The sequence below is a fragment of the Salvelinus alpinus genome, chromosome 21, assembly GCF_045679555.1.
Source record: "Salvelinus alpinus chromosome 21, SLU_Salpinus.1, whole genome shotgun sequence".
Classification (NCBI taxonomy): domain Eukaryota; kingdom Metazoa; phylum Chordata; class Actinopteri; order Salmoniformes; family Salmonidae; genus Salvelinus; species Salvelinus alpinus.
In genome coordinates this window covers 7,843,459-7,862,778 of record NC_092106.1, presented here as the reverse complement: position 1 = coordinate 7,862,778, position 19,320 = coordinate 7,843,459, and the positions used below count along the sequence as shown (strand labels likewise).

General features: G+C 43.5%; 1 protein-coding gene across 3 annotated transcripts in view; it reads left to right on the top strand.

The window, feature by feature from the left end:
• The window catches only part of LOC139547726 (leucine-rich repeat and fibronectin type III domain-containing protein 1-like protein), a 119,860-nt gene that overhangs the window by 41,869 nt on the left and 58,671 nt on the right, over nt 1–19,320 (top strand). The window lies entirely within an intron of this gene.

The following is a 19,320-nucleotide window of genomic DNA, read 5'->3' as shown; positions in this document are numbered from 1 at the left end:
GGTTTCATTACATACAGTCGGGAGGAACTACTGAATATACGATTAACGTCAACTCATCATCGTTCCTACCAGGAATATGACTTTCCCGAAACGGATCCAGTGTCTTGCCTTCCACACAATACAATGGATCTGATCCCAGCCGGCGACCCTGTGCGACGCCGAAAAAGGGGAAAACGTGGCGGTCTCGTGGTCAGGCTTCGGAGACGGGCACATCGCGCTCCACTCCCTAGCATACTACTCGCCAATGTCCAGTCTCTTGACAATAAGGTTGATGAAATCCGAGCACGGGTAGCATTCCAGAGAGACATCAGGGATTGCAACGTGCTCTGCTTCACGGAAACATGGCTAACTCAAGGGACGCTAACGGAGTCGGTGCAGCCAGCTGGTTTCTTCATGCATCGCGCCGACAGAAACATACATCTTTCTGGTAAGAAGAGGGGCGGGGGGGTATGCCTTATGATTAACGAGACGTGGTGTGATCATCATAACAACACACAGGAACTCAAGTCATTCTGTTCACCTGATCTAGAACTCCTCACAATCAAATGTCGACCGCATTATCTACCAAAGGAATTCTCTTCGATCATAATCACAGCCGTATATATTCCCCCCCAAGCAGACACATCGATGGCCCTGAACGAACTTTATCTGACTCTTTGTAAACTGGAAACCACACACCCTGAGGCTGCATTCATCGTAGCTGGGGATTTTAACAAGGCTAATCTAAAAACAAAACTCCCTAAATTCTATCAGCATATCGATTGTGCTACCAGGGCTGGTAAAACCCTGGATCATTGTTATACTAACTTCCGCGACGCATATAAGGCCCTCCCCCGCCCTCCTTTCGGAAAAGCTGACCACGACTCCATTTTGTTGATTCCAGCCTACAAACAGAAACTAAAACAACAAGCTCCCGCGCTCAGGTCTGTTCAACGCTGGTCCGACCAATCTGATTCCACGCTTCAAGACTGCTTCGATCACGCGGATTGGAATATGTTCCGCATTGCGTCCAACTACAACATTGACGAATATGCTGATTCGGTGAGCGAGTTCATTAGGAAGTGCATTGACGATGTCGTACCCACAGCAACGATTAAAACATTCCCAAACCAGAAACCGTGGATTGACGGCAGCATTCGCGTGAAACTGAAAGCGCGAACCACTGCTTTTAACCAGGGCAAGGTGACCGGAAACATGACCGAATACAAACAGTGTAGCTATTCTCTCCGCAAGGCAATCAAACAGGCTAAGTCCCAGTACAGAGACAAAATAGAGTCGCAATTCAACAGCTCAGACACAAGAGGTATGTGGCAGGGTCTACAGTCAATCACGGATTACAAAAAGAAAACCAGCCCCGTCGCGGACCAGGATGTCTTGCTCCCAGACAGGCTAAATAACTTTTTTGCCCGCTTTGAGGACAATACAGTGCCACTGACACGGCCCGCTACCAAAACCTGCGGGCTCTCCTTCACTGCAGCCGAGGTGAGTAAAACATTTAAACGTGTTAACCCTCGCAAGGCTGCAGGCCCAGACGGCATTCCCAGCCGCGTCCTCAGAGCATGCGCAGACCAGCTGGCTGGTGTGTTTACGGACATATTCAATCAATCCTTATCCCAGTCTGCTGTTCCCACATGCTTCAAGAGGGCCACCATTGTTCCTGTTCCCAAGAAAGCTAAGGTAACTGAGCTAAACGACTACCGCCCCGTAGCACTCACTTCCGTCATCATGAAGTGCTTTGAGAGACTAGTCAAGGACCATATCACCTCCACCCTACCGGACACCCTAGACCCACTCCAATTTGCTTACCGACCCAATAGGTCCACAGACGACGCAATCGCAACCACACTGCACACTGCCCTAACCCATCTGGACAAGAGGAATACCTATGTGAGAATGCTGTTCATCGATTACAGCTCAGCATTTAACACCATAGTACCCTCCAAACTCGTCATCAAGCTCGAGACCCTGGGTCTCGACCCCGCCCTGTGCAACTGGGTCCTGGACTTCCTGACGGGCCGCCCCCAGGTGGTGAGGGTAGGTAACAACATCTCCACCCCGCTGATCCTCAACACTGGGGCCCCACAAGGGTGCGTTCTGAGCCCTCTCCTGTACTCCCTGTTCACCCACGACTGCGTGGCCATGCACGCCTCCAACTCAATCATCAAGTTTGCGGATGACACTACAGTGGTAGGCTTGATTACCAACAACGACGAGACGGCCTACAGGGAGGAGGTGAGGGCCCTCGGAGTGTGGTGTCAGGAAAATAACCTCACACTCAACGTCAACAAAACAAAGGAGATGATTGTGGACTTCAGGAAACAGCAGAGGGAGCACCCCCCTATCCACATCGACGGGTCAGTAGTGGAGAAGGTGGAAAGTTTTAAGTTCCTCGGTGTACACATCACGGACAAACTGAATTGGTCCACCCACACAGACAGCGTTGTGACGAAGGCGCAGCAGCGCCTCTTCAACCTCAGGAGGCTGAAGAAATTCGGCTTGTCACCAAAAGCACTCACAAACTTCTACAGATGCACAATCGAGAGCATCCTGTCGGGCTGTATCACCGCCTGGTACGGCAACTGCTCCGCCCACAACCGTAAGGCTCTCCAGAGGGTAGTGAGGTCTGCAGAACGCATCACCGGGGGCAAACTACCTGCCCTCCAGGACACCTACACCACCCGATGTCACAGGAAGGCCATAAAGATCATCAAGGACAACAACCACCCAAGCCACTGCCTGTTCACCCCGCTATCATCCAGAAGGCGAGGTCAGTACAGGTGCATCAAAGCAGGGACCGAGAGACTGAAAAACAGCTTCTATCTCAAGGCCATCAGACTGTTAAACAGCCACCACTAACATTTAGCGGCCGCTGCCAACATACTGACTCAACTCCAGCCACTTTAAAAATGGGAATTGATGGAAATTATGTAAAAATGTACCACTAGCCACTTTAAACAATGCCACTTAATATAATGTTTACATACCCTACATTACCCATCTCATATGTATATGTATATACTGTACTCTATATCATCTACTGCATCTTGCCATCTTTATGTAATACATGTACCACTAGCCACTTTAAACTATGCCACTTTATGTTTACATACCCTTCAGTACTCATCTCATATGTATATACCGTACTCTATACCATCTACTGCATCTTGCCTATGCCGTTCTGTACCATCACTCATTCATATATCTTTATGTACATATTCTTTATCCCTTTACACTTGTGTGTATAAGGTAGTAGTTGTGGAATTTGTTAGGTTAGATTACTTGTTGTTATTACTGCATTGTCGGAACTAGAAGCACAAGCATTTCGCTACACTCGCATTAACATCTGCTAACCATGTGTATGTGACTAATAAGATTTTATTTGATTTGATTTGATCTATTCTCAGAGCTCGTGCTGTTAGGTGACCTAAACTGGGACATGCTTAACACCCCGGCCATCCTACAATGTAAGCTTGATGCCCTCAATCTCACACAAATTATCAATGAACCTACCAGGTACAATCCCAAATCCGTAAACACAGGCACCCTCATAGATATCATCCTAACCAACCTTCCCTCCAAATACACCTCTGTTGTCTTCAAACAGGATCTCAGCGATCACTGCCTCATTGCTTGCGTCCGTAATGGGTCTGCAGTCAAACGACCACCCCTCATCAATGTCAAACGCTCTCTAAAACACTTCAGCGAGCAGGCATTTCTAATAGACCTGGCCCGGGTATCCTGGAAGGATATTGACCTCATTCTGTCAGTAGAAGATGCCTGGTTATTCTTTAAAAGTGCTTTCCTCACAATCTTAAATAAGCATGCCCCATTCAAAAAATGTAGAACTAGGAACAGATACAGCCCGTGGTTCACTCCACACCTGACTGCCCTTGGCCAGCACAAAAACATCCTTTGGCGTATGGCATTAGCTTTGAATAGCCCCTGTGATATGCAACTTTTCAGGGAAGTTAGGAACCAATATACACAGTCAGTTAGAAAAGCAAAGGCTAGCTTTTTCAAACAGAAATGTGTATCCTGCGGCATAAACTCAAAGTTCTGGAACACTGTAAAGTCCATGGAGAATAAGAGCACCTCCTCCTAGCTGCCCACTGCACTGAGGCTAGGAAACACTGTAACCACCGATAAGTCCACAATTTCAATAAGCATTTTTCTACGGCTGGCCATGCTTTCCACCTGGTCCCCCCTACCCTGGTCAACAGCCCTGCACCCCCCACAGCAACTTGCCCAAGCCTCCCCCATTTCTCCACCCAAATCCAGATAGCTGATGTTCTGAAAGAGCTGCAAAATCTGGACCCCTACAAATCAGCAGGGCTAGACAATCTGGACCCTCTCTTTCTAAAATTATCAGCAGAAAATGTTGCAACCCCTATTGCTAGCCTGTTCAACCTCTCTTTCGTATCGTCTGAGATCCCCAAAGATTGGAAGGCTGCCGCGGTCATCCCCCTCTTCAAAGGTGGAGACACTCTAGACCCAAACTGCTACAGACCTATATCTATCCTACCCTGCCATTCTAAGGTCTTCGAAAGCCAAGTTAACTTCTTTGAGGTACCCCCCTTCTCAATTTCTGCCTAAAGACATACCCTAATCTAACTGCCTGTAGCTCAGGCCCAGAAGCAAGGATATACATATTCTTGGTATAATTTGAAGGGAAACACTCTGAATTTTGTGGAAATGTGAATTGAATGTAGGAGAATATAACACAATAGATCTGCTAGAAGAAAATACAAGGAAATAAACATACGTTTTCTGTTTTTTATTGTTGCTGCATCATCTTTCAAATGACCAAGAACAGCCAAACATACAGATATGATGCTGTGGATGATTTGAATGAAGAACATAAGATGGCAACAATAGCTGAGCAAAGGTTTAGACAGATAACTTCGAAAATGAGCGAGAAACATGTCTTCTGCCTGGGAGTCAAAACTAGCTTCGCTGAAAGATTCATCTTCCTGAAGCAACTCGGTCTCACTGTCTCTATCAATTTCCTCTATAATTTGGGTTAAATCTGTATACCTAGACTTTGTTTTAGCTTTTCCTGATTTATTCGCCATAATTTAAATATATAAACTTGTTGAAAATGCTATTTAATATGTACTGCTATGCGTAACACTCGTGGCTCCGTCAAGTAGGATTTGCAATGGCGAATTAACCTCTTTTACGCCAGAGTTTACGACAAAGGCTGGTCATCGAACGTATAACCATTATATATTGCTGTTTACCTCAGCTCATTGGCTATCTTCCACGCTAGATTTCAATTGATCATTGGGCCAAAATACAGTCAGTCAATGATAGATCGGTTCTACCATTGGTGCGCAATGAGGTCATTGATAGGTGTCTTCAAACTGGTTTGTTTCGGTCAATACTTCCCGGGAAAAGGACCATCAAGTATGGTTGTGTTAGTAACAACCAGAGGATTGCAATGAAACCTACCATGACTGGATAAACGTTTGTTTAGTGTGTGGAATTACCACGAACGCTTCGTCCAAAGTTGAATGAGACGGAAATCACGACGCAAGCGGTTTACAAATGTTTCGTGTTAGGTTATAAAAATTGATTTATCAAACAAAACGAACATTCACTGTGCAGTTAGGACACTTGGCATTGCCACCAGAGGAAGATCTTCAATGGTAAGCAATTTATTTTATTGTTATTTCTGACTTTCGTGACGCTAATGCTTGGTTGGAAAATGCTAGTAATACTTGTGTGTGCGGGGCGCCATCCTCAGAAAATCGCATGTTTGCTTTCGCAGCAAAGCCTTTTTGAAATCTGACACAGCGGCTGGATTAATAAGACGTTCATCTTTTAAATGATGTAAGATACATGTATTTACAAGAATGTTTAATATAACGAATGGTGTATTTAGAATGTTAGCTTTCTGCAGTTTCACCGGATGTTGGCCTGGTGGTACGTTAGCGTCTGTTTCAGGCTTGTATTCTGAAAAATGAGAGCGTAAGACCACTCTGAATGAGTGGACCCTACAGTGTCCCAGAGGTTTTTCATTTGCGCGACCGAGAGCGTGCCTATCTTGTTTACCTTTTATATTGACAACGTTATTGTCCGGTTGAAATATTATCGATTAACTAGGCTAAAAACAACCTGAGGGTTGATTAAAAACATTGTTTGGCATGTCTCTACGAACTTTACGGATACTGTTTGAGCCTGTGGATTACTGAACAAAACGCGCAAACAAAAGGGAGGTTTTTGGAAATAAACAGGGACTTTATTGAACAAAACTAATATTTATTGGGTTAATGGGAGTCTTTTGAGTGCAACCATATGAAGATCATCAAAGGTAAGTGATTAATTTTATCGCTATTTCTGACTTGTGTAACTCTTCTTGGCTGGTAACTGTTTGTAATGATTTGTCTGTTGGGCGCTGTTCTCAGATAATCGCATGGTATGCTTTCGCCGTAAAGCCTTTTTGAAATCTGACACCGTGGTTGGATTAACAAGAAATTAATCTTTAAACCGATGTATAACACTTGTATTTTTTATAATGAGTATTTCTGTTTTTGAATTTGGCGCTCTGCAATTTCACTGGATGTTGGCCAGAAAAACAACGAAGGGCGTGCACTCGGTCACGTGCGCAAAACAGCACTGCATGATTCTACAGTCCACTGACAGAAAGGTCTCATTCTACTTCCTTTTTCATAAAACAAGCCTGAAACAATGTCTAAACACTTTTGACATCTAGTGGAAGCCATAGGAACTGTAATCGGGGTCCTAACCCATTAGATACTCTATAGGCATTCAATTGAAAACTACCCACATCAAAAAAATCCCACTTCTTGGATGGATTTTCCTCAGGTTTTTGCCTGCCATATCAGTTCTGTTATACTCACAGACATTATTTTAACCGTTTTGGAAACTTTAGAGTGTTTTCTATCCACATCTACCAATTATATGCATATCCAAGCTTCCGGGCCTGAGGAACAGGCAGTTTACTTTGGGCACGCTTCTCATCCAGACGTCGAAATACTCCCCCCAAGCCATAAGAAGTTTTAAGCATCTCCAAACCAAAATTAAATCTAGAATTGGCTTCCTATTTCGCAACAAAGCATCCTTCACTCATGCTGCCAAACATACCCTTGTAAAACTGACTATCCTGGTGATCCTTGACTTCGGCGTTGTCATTAACAAAATAGCCTCCAACACTCTACTCAACAAATTGGATGCAGTCTATGTGCCATCGGTTTTGTCACCAAAGCCCCATATACTACCCACCACTGCGACCTGTATGCTCTCGTTGGCTGGCCCTCACTTCATAAGTCTTTGCTAGGTAAATCCCCGCCTATCTCAGCTCACTGGTCACCATAGGTCGCGTTCCTGCAGGTATATTTCACTGGACACCCCCAAAGCCAATTCCTCCTTTAGCCGCCTTTCCTTCCAGTTCTCTGCTGCCAATGACTGGAACGAATTGCAAAAATCACTGAAGCTGGAGACTCATATCTCCCTCACTAACTTTAAGCACCAGCTGTCAGAGCAGCTCACAGATCACTGCACCTTTACATAGCTCATCTGTAAATAGCCCATCCAACTACCTCATCCCCATACTGTTATTATTTGTTTTGCTCCTTTGCACTCCAGTATCTCTACTTGCACATTCATCTTCTGCATATCTATCACTCCAGTGTTTAAATTGTAATTATTTCACTACTATGGCCTATTTATTGCCTGTTATTGACGTTTGTTTATTCCATGTGTAACTCTGTGTTGTTTGTGTCGCTTTGCTTTACCTTATCCAGGTCGCAGTTGTAAATGAGAACTAGTTCTCAACTAGCCTACCTGGTTAAATAAAGGTGAAATTAAAATAAATTAACACCACGATGCCCTACCAGGTGGAGAGGATAGCGGCTCGTCACAAAATAAATAAATGGATAAATGAGTACAGGTGCAGCCAGAGGGGAGGCTGATGCGAGGGATGGAGCGGGTGAGGGAGGGCCAGGATGTCTCAAGGTCAAGCTGTTTGCTGGAATGAGAGACTGGGACCCAGGAGGGAGGGAGAGCGGGAGGGAGGGAGGGAGGGAGAGAGAGAGATGGGGGGCCTGCTTAAAGGAGGAACATTGTTTTGTTGTGCCAACGTTGAGGTGAAGGGGTTTCAGTCCTAATCAGCCTGAGGATGCAGGCTAGCTTAAGTCTTCCACCCTGGTGCACTCGGGCTGTCTCGGAGTGGAGAGAGTGAGGCCAAGTTTCTGGCATCCAGCGGCCACAGAGCTCCCGAAAGGTCAGGAGGATTTGCTATTAAATATAGTCCAGGCTGGAGGACCTTGTGCCCCGTCTGATCGAATTAAGTCAATTTAGTGGAAAAATATCACAACACAATGGCAAAGCACCTCCCCAACAATTTCATGGCAGAGAAACTCAATGAAGAAATATAGTCCTACTTCCAAGTGCCTGAAAAGATAAATGGTTTCAAGAAGTTAAAGCTAGAATTGTTCCCAATCTCTGGTCTGTATTGTACAGATCGACTGAGTTCTCTGTGTCTGGTAGAAGTATAACCTTAATTGATTTCGAAATTGAATCTAGTTCATTCTGCTATTACAACTTAGGCGTGTCTCAACAGTAAGTTGAAAGACCGACTGAGTTCCCCAAAAATGAATTAAAAAAAACCTGGCCTATTGATTATAGCATATAATCATCTGGTTAAAGAGCGACTGCTTTTAAAAAGCAACAAATCCCTTTAAAACTGCCTATGTGGCATCAATATGAGTCAGAAACAGTTATTCTATCATCACAATTGACCAGAAAGTGTAAATGTAATAATTTTTGCCATACATTCAGTCTGATCTAAAACAGAGTTTTGAACATCCGTGATTTGACGATGTCCATTTGCCCACTAACATGGAGTGAACAGCTGCGGAGATTGCACTCTATCCAATATCATAGACAGTGAGACAGACCTGCCCAGCAGCTCTGACTGTTTACATAAGAACACCTCACACATTTTTTTACTTGAACTATTGCACCAAACACCTTAGTTAGATGTAAAATTGCGCAACTAAAACTGAATGAATGCCAGATTTCTTGAGTTATCTTATCATTCTGGGGATTTTGAGGAAATGAAATTGGCTTCCGCATCTACAGTGTCTCATGGAGGACAAACATCATTAACCAAATGCAGAATCGGTCAGGAAACACACCTCCAAGACTGAAACTTTTTTTTCTAATGAGCAACAGAAAAACACGTGCCAATCGCGGTACTCAGTGGCTCTTTAAGGCTAGTTTATACATGGTCTAACAACATGTCTGTAGACAATTAGAATGTGACAAGTGTCGCTGGTCAAAACAAAATGTAATTTATACTCCAGTGGAATGACTGTAGACTGCGACTGATGGTTTTCCATGTCTCAGATGCATAAAAAAAAATTCAAGTTTGACCTTGTCTCAGCGTCTGTTGTCATGGTTACCAGCAACGAGTCAGTGCACACCCATAAAGAATGATAGAGGCCTCGAATGACCAGAAGGCCGTTTTAGCATGGGCAGCGCCATTGAGGGCTTCCACCATGCTTCCGCCATTTTAAAGTAGTCAACTTAGTTTGGATATCTAAGCATTGTAGCCTTAATGGTGCTGCCCATGCTGTCACAGACAGTAAAATACTTGTGTTTCTAACTCCAACAGTGCAGTAATACCTACCAATAATAATAAAAAAAACAATATACCCATAACCCAGATTTTTAAAATCTAGTCTCTAAGGTGCAGGGTAGTGTCCCAGGTGGTAGCTGGCTGGAACAGTGACTAAGGTTCAAGGCAGGGTACTGGGCGGAGGCTGGCTAGTGGTGACGGTTTAACAGTCTGATGGCCTGGAGATAGCTGTTTCTCTGTCTCTTGCTCCCAGCTTTGATGCACCTCTACTGTCTCCATATGCTAGATGGTAGCGCGGTGAACAGGCCCTGGCTCGGTGGTCGAGGTCCTTGATGATCTGTGACACCGGGTCCTGTAAATGTCCTGGAGGGCAGGTGGTGTGCCACTGGTGTTGTGTTGGTCTGAGTGCACCACCCTTTGGAGAGCCCTGCGGTTGCGGACGGTGCAATTGCTGTACGAGGCGGTGATACAGTCTGGCAGGATGCTTTCAATGGTGCAACACTATACGTTTGTGAGGGCCTTAGGTGCCAAGCCACATTTCTTCAGCCTCCTGAGGTTGAAGAGGTGCTGTTGCGCCTTCTTCACCACATTGTCTGTGTGAAGAGACCATTTCCATTCATTATCTATCATTATCATTCGGCTAAATATGTGTATACGACCAACAACATTTGATTTGTTTTGGTTATCTATCATTATCAGGTCATTATCATTACCTTGTAAATGATGACCTTGTTGTGATTTATCTTCCTGTAATAATTAATACAAATTAGTTAAGATGTCAGCTATGCTCTGGTCATTATTTGAACTAGCTAATCTTAGGAGATTCCCTAAAAACACGCCACTTTGATACAGCTGTGACTGGAAGTGACTTTTTTATAACAGGTTAGGATAACTTATGCAGCACATTAGGATAATTAGGTTAGGAAAAGGGTTAGCGAAAATGCTTTCCTAACCTGCTACGAAAAGTCACTTTCGGTCGTAGCTGTATCAAAGTGGCGTGTTTTTAAGGAGGGCTAGCTAGCTAACAAGCTAGAAACTAACCAAACCATTGTTTAGAACGTTGCTTTTAGTTGCCTGGCTTGCTACATTGACATATACTAAATTAAAATCCAGCAATTATGTTAGTTGGACCACCATGCTGTTGACATCATCCAGCCTGTCATATTTGTGTTTGTACTTTTACATAACAACAATGACAAGTTTGATGTTGGATGGCAATAGCATGTTCATGATGTCACTACGACAACTGTATACAGCAGAGATGGGAACGGTGTAACAGGAACACCCAGGTGTTTAGAAGATTACATCTGTCTCCGCCAGACGTTCTGGATTGACTGCAGTAAGACCCAGAGCCCTCTGTACTCTCTAGCAGAAGAACAGAGAAACAGGCAAACGTCTCTTTCTTTTTCAACTCTCTTTATTTTCTCTTTTAATGCACCTCCTGTGCTCACATTTTCCGTTTCTTCCTTGATCTTTGACACAATCGTCAAACTAGCAACCAGCAAAGACTGAGCCTTTCACTCAAACAGCATCAATCTTTTCTCCACACCAAAAGGTCTTATTATTCTGCCTGCTGTGGAGTTTTAATGAAATGGGGTTTAGATACATGGGTCTGGTGTGGGGCTAGAGCAGGAGATGAGAAAAGCAGGCAGGCAGTCCAGGCAGGAAGACAGAGAAAGGGGTTATATATAGACTAAATCATTAGTGGTGCAGTCAGAGTGAGAGGAGAGGCGATCTGGGCCTTGCTACAGCCACTGTTGAGACAGACAGGGAATAAGCTGAGGAGAGAGACAGTCCACTGCTTTGTCTGAAAACAGTCCCGTACCTCATAGAGGTGTCAGAAACCATCCACACATACATCTGGCAAAGGACAGCCACAAGGAGGGAGGACATTAACTTGAAATAATCAGACCTAAAATAGACGCCAATAAGCCTGAAGTTATGCCGCTGGAATGAAGGTGTGTCAAGACCATTTTGCATACTCGTAATGAGGAGCAAATGTGATGCCTTTGCTAAAAACATAGCTAAATTGTCCCCCTGCTTGCAAAGTAGATTATTATCTGTTGGCAGTAATGCCGGGAATTGTTCCCTTGGGATTTAGCTAGGCCCACATCTGCCGGTCAGATATCAGCTGTCTTGCATCTGTCGCCTTGGTACCAAAGCTGGGAAAAAACGGAGAGAAAAGATAAGAACGGACCATTTGCATCGCATGCGTTCGTTCACAGGCTTTTTAGCGTGACTTATTTGAAGGTATTATAGGGAGCACTAACCCATCCGTTTCACACCGAGTGCCTCACTCCTCAGGTTGGTCAGGCGGTAGAGGCGTCAGGGTGGTGTGACTTGGAACGCTGCTGTAATACGAGTGACTGGATTCGCATCACGCTGAGGCCATCGCTCTCCATCCCACCGATCACGAGAGTGAGCTCCAATTACAAAGCCTTCGTTTTGCTCAACACAAAGTAACATCTCTGCATCCATCTCCCCGCAGTGCTTCACAATGCTTCACCCACTGTTCTGGAATATACCATTGGACTGGCTAGAGCCCTCTCCAATCTGCAGACCCGTGTAGGGAGCCTTGATGCACTCAGAATCATAATTGTCTCACTGACTGCCATATCAGAACCAACATGGTTTATCTTTGATGTATTTAAGTGTGTACTATGCATGGACACCAGCATTGCTTTTCAGTAGTATTCATGTGACGGACTGATTCCTTTGTATGTTAAGATCTAAATCTATAATCCTCTCCGCATGATCAGCTGTGTGAGGTCAAAAAATCTGAGTTAATATCAGCACTTTCAGAGGGTTCGATTCTCACACAGCGCTGCATGTCCCTATGGACAGATAGATTAACCTCTGAGAGTGCTGATATATTAACCTTGATTAACCAGGATTGGTGTCCCCCCCGTGGGATGGTTGAGCTAACATAGGCTAATGTGATTAGCATGAGATTGTAAGTAACAAGAACATTACCCAGGACATAGACATATCTGATATGGGCAGAAAGCTTAAATTCTTGTGAATCTAACTACACGGTCCAATTTACAGTAGCTATTACAGAGTAAGAATACCATGCTATTGTTTGAGGAGAGGGCACAGTTATCAACTTGAAAATGTATCAATAAACCAATTAGGCACATTTGGGCCGACTTGATACAACATTTGAACAGAAATGCAATGTTTCATTGGATCAGTCTAAAATGTTGTGCTACCATCTAGTGGCCAACATCTAAATTGCACCTAACTGGAATAATACACTATGGCCATTCTCTTGCATTTCAAAGATGATGAATCCCCCCCCAAAAAACATGTTTTCTTTTCTTTGTATTATCTTTTACCAGATCTATTGTGTCATATTCTCTGATTATTATCTTCACATGGTTCCATTCAAATTGTATCAGGAATATGCATATCCTTGCTTCAGGTCCTGAGCTACAGGCAGTTCGATTTGGGTATGTCATTTTAGGCAACAACAAAAAAGAAGAAAAAAAAGTCAGATCCTTATTAATCATGGCTAGTGAAGAGCCAGTGAGATTGATTGTGAGATGCATACACGTACAGTACCAGTCAAAATTTTGGACACAACTAGTATATATATATTTTTTTAATTGTAGAAAATTAGTGAAGACATCAAAACTATGAAATAACACACATGGAATCATGTAGTAACAAAAAAAGTGTTAAAGTCAATATATTTTATATTTGAGATTTGTCAAAGTAGCCACCCTTTTCCATGATGACAGCTTTGCACACTCTTGCCATTCTCTCAACCAGTTTCCTGAGGTTGTCACCTGGAATGCATTTCAATTAACAGGTGTGCCTTGTTAAAAGTTAATTTGTGGAATTTCTTTCCTTCTTAATGTGACCCAGAGTTACCTCTGCTGCAGAGGATAAGTTCATTAGAGTTAACTGCACCTCCGATTGCAGCCCAAAATAAATGCTTCACAGAGATTAAGTAACAGACACATCTCAACATCAACTGGTCAGAGGAGACGATGTGAATCTGGCCTTCATGGTCGAATTTCTGAAAAGAATCCATTACTAAAGGACACCAATAAGAAGAGACTTGCTTTGGCCAAGAAACACGAGCAATGGACATTAGACCGGTGGAAATCTGTTCTTTGGTCTGATGAGTCGAAATTTGAGATTTTTGGTTCTAACCGCCATTTCTTTGTGAGACGCCGAGTAGGTGAATGGGTGATCTCTGCATGTGTGGTTCCCACCATGAAGCATGGAGGAGGGGGTGTGATGCTGTGGGGGTGCTTTGCTGGTGACACTGCTGGTGATTTATTGAGAATTCAAGGCACACTTACTTAACCAGCATGGCTACCACAGCATTCTGCAGCGATACGCCATCCTGTCTGGTTTACGCTTAGTGGGACTGTAATTTGTTTTTCAACAGGACAATGACCCAAAACACACCCCCAGGCTGTGTAAGGGCTATTTGACCAAGGAGCGTGATGGAGTGCTGCAGATTAACTGGCCTCCAAAATCACCCGAGCTCAAACCAGTTGAGATGGTTTGGGATGAGTTGGACCGCAGAGTGAAGGAAAAGCAGCCAAAAAGTGCTTAGCATATGAGGGAACTCTTTCAAGACTGTTGGAAAAGCATTCCACATGACGCTGGTTGAGAAATATTAAATATATTTGTTTAACACTTTTTGGTTACTACATGATTCCATATGTGTTATTTCATAGTTTTGATGTCTTCACTATTATTCTACAATGTAGAAAATAGTAAAATAAAGAAAAACTCCTGAATGAGTATGTGTGTCCAAACTTTTGACTGGTACTGTATGTGCTTTGTACACGTACCCAGTCATGCGCTCACACACACATGCACGCACACACATTTTAAATACTTTATTTGAATCCACCAAACAAATTTACAAAAAAAGGATCCAATCATTTCAAAGGTCCCTGTATGCATGGCACTCAAGGGTACAGAAAGCACCTCCTTCACCAAAGAGCTAGGCTGCCCACAACAGCTAAAACAGAGCAGTACCGAGCCAATTGCTTTGCCCTAGTTTTTGTCAGGCCTGAAATGTGGAGGCCACACACTGCAAGCCTGTGTACGTGGCCGAGACTGCCGAATATCAGCGCCACCAGCTTGCACCTACACCAGAGGCTGTCCAAGAAAGCCACGAGGGGCTGGTACTTAAGCAGCTTATTGGCAACGGCCTGCTCCATATAGCCGTCAAATGAACAGCCCACTTCCAAAATGAGCACCTCTTCCTGGCCTCCTCCTCAACAACATCTGCCGTATTTGGCACACAGGAAAACACATCATCTTCAACATCGAACCGGCTTCCCCTTCCCCTTATGCATATGTGCGGTTGGTGAGACCACTTTTCCCAACTTGCTGGCTATCAGGTCAACAAGATGGTCATGTTTAGCAATGTACAAATCCTTGTAAGAACAGCAGACATTCACAACATGGGCAATGGACTCCATTACATTTCCCTCATGTAGAATAGAAAATGGGTCATGGTTTGCAGGGTACCAGAGTGCTAGACTATATTTTGTTGGTAGAACTTGCAGCCTCGCTTTAACAGTAAAGGTGAGAATGTCCTTGCCAATGGCAGCATTCTAGTACATGGAATGAGAGACAGAGTGGTCAGCACAGTCCACACACACACAGTCTCCCTTCCCTACTGTGCAGTATCGACCCATGCTGAAAGGCTGCAAGACCGTAATGGAGAATTCGTAGAAAAGAGATGGTCTCGACTGGCTTAGGAGAACCAGCCCACAACCAGAGGTGCTTCTAGAAGCTTACGCTTAGGCATGGGTGGCCAGAAATCCATCAAGGCTTTTTAACCCAGCTTAATGCGGTCTCTATTTACTCAGGATTCTCGTGCCTAAGTGGATATTTTCATACTGTCTCACAGACCCATGACAGGCACGTTTACCCAACACTCTCCACCCACGCTCCTCATCCACGTACAGTAGCTGCCAGTATTTCCTGTCTGATGTTTGTGTTGTTGTTGTGGAAAATGAACATATTTATTGTCTGATCAAAGTAACCCAACGGCATTGTTATTCTGCTGGTTGACAAGGGCTCTTGAGCTGACGGTTACATCTGATGAGCGGGTGATAAATCACTCACAGCTCCACCGTGACAGTGTGCTCATCTGGGCTAGGTGAATGGTCCCAGATTCCTGTGTGTAACGTGTGCCAACGTTAGGCCAGGTCTGTTCAGACAAACAGAGCACATATGGCACAGACACACGGCTAGCCTGGGTATTTTAGTTCACCTGACACATTCAGCTGTTTTCAGCTCCATTAGCTCAGTACATGAAGAATAAAAAATTCAGGAAATGGTAGATCAGGGAAATGTGAGCTATCCCTTTACACATGGCTATAATTATTAGTTATTATGAATAATACTATATGTAGTGTCTTCTCCCTTCCGCTCCTAATTTTGTTGTATCTCCGTAAATGATGGCAATGCTGTTTAATGGCAAACTCCTGTGACGTTGGATTGATTAATGTGACGCCTGCTGTTCATCGAATGATTAACTGTTTATAATTACGTGATTAAATTAATCAGGTAATTATTAACTCATTAACCTGGGGGCTTCATGGGAAAGTTTGGGCTTTGAGTTTCTATTTCCCAAATTAACTCAAAGAATAACAGAATATCGATTTTACAACAGTCGCTAATTAATTAATTTCCTCTACAGTCTCATTCTGAACGTCGCATAATCCGTGAATCTGCACAAATCCGAGATTCACTAAATAAGTCCGTACCACACCAATTGAGTTGATTATTTATTTACTAACAATCTAAAATGATAATATAAGATACGCCTATGTAGATATTCCATAATAAATCAGCCGTTTCCAGCTACTATAGTCATTTACAACATTAACAATGTCTACACTGTATTTCTGATCAATTTGATGTTATTTTAAAGGACCAAAAATTGTCTTTTCTTTCAAAAACAAGGACATTTCTAAGTGACCCCACACCTTTGAACGATAGATTACACAAACACACAGTCTATGATATTGATTAGAACTTAGTACAATGAAACAGGTCCCTAGCGAGCCAACACAATATGACACGTGTTACACAAAATAGGGATTTCAAAAGAGAAAGAAAGAGCGAGAGTGCACGAGAGAAAAGCACACTTTGGTACATTTGTAAACTATGCTTAGTTTAACCCTGACCTTGCCACGAACTGCCACTCTTATGGGTCAGAATATAATGATATAATTACATTTCGAAGGTCTCCGATGGGGTCTCTCCTCGTGGACCAAGTTCCGACCTCTCCTCTGATGGCGACACTTCTGTTGTTACCGGGTGTAACTCTCTGATTGTCCACGCGATGTCAGTGTCCTTTCTCTTAGTGGTCTGCTTCCTCGCCCTTGTTCTGAAAGCGGGGTCTTCTGAGGATGGCTAATCGGCCATATAGGTGGTTCCAGCGTGGGAATGAAAGCAGTGTAGACACACGATTCCTTGGAGAGAATAACCGGGTGGTCCTGCTTGAATTCACCCTCTTAGACACAGCTACTCATCCGTAGCATAGATTGTTAAAAGGTTGCTTTGTCTTCTTCAACCTCGTGTTTCGTTTTGGGGTTACAACTAATCGGACCTTGGCTGCAGCTCGTGGTCCCTAGTCATAATGTTAATTCTTAACTCACATGTTTTACACCCTCGGGTCAGAAATGGCCATTTCCGCATTTAGGGTAAGTTCTCTGGGTGTAACTAGTTGCGAGGCAAGGTCTGGATTTTACTCAGATCCAATTTAGACAACTAACTTCACATTTCATCTTTATATAAATGTTCTCTTTGATCTGGACATTTTCCACACAACGTACAGTATGCAAACATCAAGTGCATATTGTGAAAACTCTTCAAGTTGCAATATTTTCGTTATAACGTCGTCATTTAACTTTTTAATAACATAACAAAAACGACGTTCATTTTCATATTCCATCTATCGTCATTACTACCATTTTGTCTGACAAAACATATTGTCCCAAAGTCCATTTATTGCATGTTACTGTTCAGAGGTAGCTTCTCCATAGACCCATCGGGGCGGCAAGTAGCCTAGTGGTTAGAGCGTTGGACTAGTAACCGAAAGGTCGAATCCCCGAGCTGACAAGGTAAAAATCTGTTGTTCTGCCCCTGAACAAGGCAGTTAACCAACTGTTCCTAGGTCGTTGAAAATAAGAATTTGTTCTTAACTGACTTGCCTAGTTAAATAAAGGTAAAATAAAAATCATGCATTCCATACTGAGAGGACGAAGGGATTTTGTCTGCTCCCTTAAGATTTACAATGGACGTTGAGGTGACATAAAACCCACCCACCTCCATACCTCTCGATCTCTCCCACGCTGGTGGGTGTGAGAGATATCTCTGTAGGATTATGGTCCACGGTAGCCTGAGCCGCACAGGCCAGTCATGACACTCTGCAAGTACCTAGCCTCTTGTTAGATCATGAAACCAATGAGAGCATATGGGGTTTTAATGAAAAAGGTGTTTTTTTTATTGCAGATGCTAATGAGTGGTTGTTTAATTATGTTCATATTGATCAGAGAGGGAGAGAGGAGAGAATAAATATAGAGGGAAGGCGGGAAAGAGGAAGATAGGAAGATATTTGTAGATAAATACTCCGATTAAATCAAAACACAATTCCTTCCTGTCTAGTTTGAAAGCAGGCCAGTGATGTAAATAACCCCAGAGTTAACCATCCGTCTCTTTGTTTGGGTTGTGTGCGAGTGAGTGTGTTATTTTCCTCTCCCTTTTTAAAGTAAGGACTTGACAGTGCATCAGTGTATTATCATGCACGGTTTTTCTGCTCTGCATATGCAAATGAGGTCTGATACCCCCGGGCATTTTTTCCGACAACATGTGCAAAAGTTCGAAGCAGGAGTGCAAGGCGGCGAGCGGGGCTGATTTGGAGTCGGCGCAGAGTTGAACTCGGCTCTCCCGCTAAGGTCAGCCGTGAAGGAACGGTTTAGAGGGAGACGTAATCTGTCATGTACTCTAAGATTATACTGTAAATAGAATAGAATAAAGTTGAGAATGCTATAGTTAAGTCGAGCATATCATATAAATTGATCAAATAAAACAGGATTTTATACAGGCTGGTGTAGCGTTGAATCAGTTTGCTACTCCATTGTGGAATGTGTTTCATCACACCGCATAGCTGTTCTCCCCGATTTTGATTTCACTGTTGTCTATAACTTACGCTATCTTAGCGTATTTTCTCTGAGGGGTTAGGGTTAGTGTACAAAACATTATGAACACCTGCTCTTTCCATGACGTGGACTAAGTCCACGTGAAAGCTACGATCCCTTACTGAATACACTTCAATGTGTGTAGATGAAGGGTAGGAGACAGGTGTATTAAAGAAGGATTTTTAAGCTTTGAGACCATTGAGACATGGATTGTGTATGTGTGCCTTTCTGAGGGTAAATGGGCGAAACAAAAGATTTAAGTGCCTTTGAACGGGGTATGGTAGTAGGTGCCAGATGCACCGGTTTGTGTCAAGAACTGCAACACTGCTGAGTTTTTCTTGTCAACAGTTTCCTGTGTGTATCAAGAATGGTCCACTACCCAAAGGACATCCAGCCAGCTTGACACAACTGTGGGCCAGCATCCCTGTGGAATGCTTTCGACACCTTACTAATTGAGGCTGTTCTCAATATTGGAAAGGTGTTCCTAATGTTTTGTACACTCAGTGTATATAATGCTGTGTCTCTCTC